The sequence below is a fragment of the Etheostoma spectabile genome, chromosome 14 (assembly GCF_008692095.1).
Source record: "Etheostoma spectabile isolate EspeVRDwgs_2016 chromosome 14, UIUC_Espe_1.0, whole genome shotgun sequence".
NCBI classification, from domain to species: domain Eukaryota; kingdom Metazoa; phylum Chordata; class Actinopteri; order Perciformes; family Percidae; genus Etheostoma; species Etheostoma spectabile.
In genome coordinates, this window is record NC_045746.1 from 20,627,212 (window position 1) to 20,631,750 (window position 4,539).

The 4,539-nt window shown below is 43.5% G+C and overlaps 1 long non-coding RNA gene across 1 annotated transcript in view; it reads left to right on the forward strand.

Moving 5' to 3' along the window:
- Positions 1-1,330, forward strand: part of LOC116702037 (uncharacterized) — an 11,803-nt gene extending 10,473 nt beyond the window's left edge. Inside the window, exon 3 of the long non-coding RNA XR_004335047.1 lies at positions 1,321-1,330. This is a non-coding gene — a long non-coding RNA (uncharacterized LOC116702037). The remainder of the gene's footprint in view (positions 1-1,320) is intronic.
- Positions 1,331-4,539: the final 3,209 nt, after the last annotated feature.

The following is a 4,539-nucleotide window of genomic DNA, read 5'->3' on the forward strand; positions in this document are numbered from 1 at the left end:
TTTTAGTTTTTCCGCTTGTGGAGCGTTGTGATGGATGCAGCGGGGTGTGTGGTGGTTGACTTTGGCTGAAAATGTCACCCTTGAAAATTTCTCAGCACCCGCAACTCAAAATATGTTCCCCCCTGTTTTGCCGGCAAATTTGCATTTCTTAGGATGGTGAAGGCATGGCCTTACCCTGCCGCTGATTGGCTAGTACTCGGTGCCTTTGTTGGTTGGATTGGTTAGGTTCAGGCATGAGGAGTGAGATTGGTTGGAGTAAGAATACCAAGGTAAGCCAATCAGAGGCAGGGTAGGGAGGTCATGCCTCACCATCCAAAAAATTTCCACACGACTGATACGAATATATGTAAAATGAGAGTTTTAGCACTAAAATCCAAGATTTTACAGTTGTGAAGCTGAAGAAAGCTTTTACTTTTGGGGGAGTTCACATGTTTTCCCCTGCAAGACACCTGAGTGGTCTTTATTTGGGCCCTACCTCACAGCTGAAACTCTGCAGGGATGGGACTGTCTTTCAGTTAAGGAGGAGCTGCTCACATACAGGGCTCTGTGAGCCACGAGGGTGCAGCTCCCAGTATGCCCGCAGCAGTACTACAGAAATGACTCCCTGCACGGTCTCTTTTCAATCCCACTGAAAAGAGAGTGAGCACTTCTTTCTCCTGCAGGATGGACACCATCATTTTGACTACTTTTAACCTTGCCTGGCTTTGTTGAGATCAGGGGTCCTTCCTTCACTTCACATGAACACACGGCTAGAAAATAGAGTGTTTAGAATTCAGCACCGGTGTCTGTGTGACTGTGTGGACTTCATGAATTCAGAGATTTTCAAAAAAATGCCCCCTAGCAAATAAGTAACCCCCCCCACACACACACACACACACAAAACACAAAAAAAAGATAGATACAAGTGCTCCAGTAAAATCTGAAGATGTCATATCAGCTTTGATGTGAAAGCCTGTTGAGGGGCACTGAGGTGCCCCAGTCTATTTTCACCTGAGGAGCAAATAAGATTCCTTCACTTTGGAGAGAACAGGAGGAGCAAGCACATTGAATGTCTGCTTAAGCAGATGAGGGTGAGCTACAGCTTTTTAAAAGTTCGATCCCATTGGATCAAATCAGGTAAGAACAATGGTTGAAAGATTAATCTGAAATCTGACCTTATAAGGCAGCAGAATAATTCCACAAGTGCTTTTTAATATCCTTTCATCCGTCAAAGCTGTATGTCTGGATTAAACGTATACTGACTGGGACCAGAGACTGTGTGTGTATGTGTGTTTTTTTTTAAGTGTAACTGATTGTCCACATTTATTAGGAAGCCTGGAGGAAGCCATGTGGGGCTTTTAACGCACATTCCTTATCCTTGCACTGTTTACAAAGTGGTGGGTGTGTGTTTGTCAGGTGTAAGTTTAGACGGCAGGTCACACACACACATACACACACAGCGTCTGGGAACAAGCCGGATGCCCATTGCACTTCGCAAAGTGGCACTTCCTTCCTCTACACACTCCAGACTATGCGTTGAACTGCTGCCTGGCAACCATCTGGACAGGACCCAACAATTGAGATTGTGTGTATGTGTGTGTGCCAGGACAACGTCACTGCGGGATTGCCACTGATGTTTGGCCCAAGCATGCATTAATGACAGACTCACGGCAGCCATAAATTCTCAGTGTGTACACTATTGTCAGGTATGAGCTGTGTTTGGCTATCGCACACGTGGGTGTGTACAGTGCATCTGCGTGGTGTGTTTGTGTGTCTGAATTCAACTGCACTCTTGTTAGGAAATTCCACGCCACATTAGTGGGTTGTCTTGGTGATTGTATGGCTCCATTCCCGGACTGGATCCCTAAGGGATTCAAATAAAAGAAAAACTCCTCAATGATCAGTCATCAGTTAATTCGCTCAACATGAGTGACACTTTCACTGCTCAGAGCTGAGATTAATTGAAGAAAGTTCGATTAAAAATGCATATTTAAGAATATCAAAGGCTTACATAAATTAACAGAAATGAGAAGCTTTCGGCTTAGAGAGTGAAATATGTATGGCCCTAGCCTGTCCACTGAAATGTGTGTTTTGCATTCATAACTGCAACCCCCCCCCCCAAACTGTTAGATGCAGCTTTTCACCACGACGTTCATTGTTACTTTCTTTTCCGTCCTTCTAATCAACCCCTGATATCAATTTAATAATGGACGCTAGAGAAAATGTCTTCTGGATGAAGTCCAAGCTGCTGCCTTGGTGAAGGCCTGGGGGGGGGGGGGCGGGGGGGGGGGGGGGGCCCACGGCATCGGGCTGAAAGTGTGATGCATCATGGTCATCCTTGCAGGGTAGCGCGATGGGGCACAAGTAAACACTCTAAATCATCATCCTGGGACAGATGGGGGGGGGGTGGGGGGGGGGGGGGGCATGATCCCCTCCCTCTCTTTCTATGTCTCCCTCAACACACACTATTTCAAAGTGCCAAATGTGACATAATCAAGACAGCATATTTGGCAACTATCTGGTAGAAATTCAGTTTTTCTTCTATGTTTGAATGATTCTCAAAATACAGACATGGGGCACAATACTATGAGGCCATGTGGGAAGTGTGAATCTTATGCTACATGAGCCAGACCGGATTATTGAGACAAGCGAATTGCAGTGAGAGTAATTTTCATGGTAACACTTTTTTTCAACAAGTTATTGTGTGACTGGTGGGTGGTAACAGTTATAGTACAGTGACCAACAATTGTAATATTGAACGTAAACTGCTGCATGTGCCCTTTTTCTGATTCAGCTTCATTATCTCAGAGTTAAAGCCTCTGCTTTCCAAGTCATATCAATTACGACAATTTATAGTGTCCCTATTAATCCGGTGTTAAGGAGCGCCTCATGCTCGCTGTTGAGCTTGTCTGGACATGCAGGGTGGCATTTTAGAGAACATCATATCCTTGTAAAACAAGAATCGCATAAATAAATGCATGACACTCTTAGCTGCACAGGAGGTCTTTAGCATCATGTTGTTGCTCTCCCACAGAGATTTAACATTCCCTTATGATCCTGGTGCTTTTAAGTCACTTTGCAGCTGCACAGACGGCTGAACAACAGATAAATCATTTTCAAGGTGAGCGCTGAAAATACAGCACATTTTGAAGCCACGTCTAAAATAAGACAAGGGAAACGAAGCATAGAAAGCAGCTTGTACTGCTTTTAAAAAAAATATATATATATATGAAAGAGGGAAGAAGGGAGACTGCACCCCTAGATAATAAACAGCAAGTTTATGCTAAAAAGAAAAAGAAGCTCCCTACCCCCTCCTCCCTTACAGCCTAGTCTCTGCGCTTTCTGCTAACACACACACACACACACACACCTCCCTTAGCCTATATAAGTAGACAGCAGCTGAGCTGACCCCCTCCACCCTGCATACTCTCCTCCTTCATTAAATGTACAAAAGCTGTCTTTGCAGCTTTCAAATATATAATGTATAATTTTTTTGTTGGTTTCTAAGTAAAACTTAAAGTCAAAGAGGATCTCTTTTCCACTGACAGAGTGAGCAATGCGAGCAGAAAGCCCCGCATTGTGGAGAGAGAAAGGGCTGAGCAGAGCAGAGAGCTGCTGCTTCCCATCCCCCACACTCACATAGCAAAGTTCTGCTGCTTTTGCAAGCGGCGATGTCGCCTTCACGTGCTCCATGCAAGGCTCGTGAACGCAAAATGTCGCAGCATTCTCGTTCTTTCTGGCTGGAAAGAATACACTTTATAGCCTAGAATTATATAAGTTGGAATTTGTTGTTGCTGCGTATTGTCTTTGTTTATCTCAGAGCTACTTTACGAAATTCAAAGCAGGACACTTGCAAAATATGTTATATTAATAAAAAAAAATAGAAAAGCTGATACAAGAATGTTTTCCATGTCATTCAGCTAGATAGCACCCTACCCTACCATATGGACAAATACACATAATATAATATATATAGTTACGTCATTTGTCAAAACTGGGTGCATGCTGCTGTGTATTAACACAGAAGATCCTATACATACATACTTTTGCATATATATTTTTTAGTTCTCACATTGTCTTGTGTTGAACATGTCAATTGTGACCATAGTATTGTTTAACTAAATTCTATGATAATCCATATATTTATGTCGTAATCTACAGTCTTTGTAATCTTAAATATGCCATTATTGTCTTGCTGCTGAAGTAGATAATGCCCCTGTACGCTCAGTGGAACCATTGCAGGTTATACTGCCTTGCCCTACATCACTGTGCCTGATATCATTTATGTGTTTTGGTGTATATATCACAGAGCTTTTACACACTGCAACAACTAAAAAAATGTATATATATATTTATCACACCGGCAACTAAGGAAGGCTGTGGTAGGCCAATTCAGACTTTGTCTTTTAACTTCATACTGTAGCTTTCGAGTCATTATTTTCTGACTCAGGGTGTGATTCCGAATGTTCCGACAGAACTCGAACGCAGCACGAAGGCTGCTGCTGCTAGGAGAGCGCGAGGCAGGCAGGCAGAGAGCACGAAGAAAGGGGGGGGGGGGGG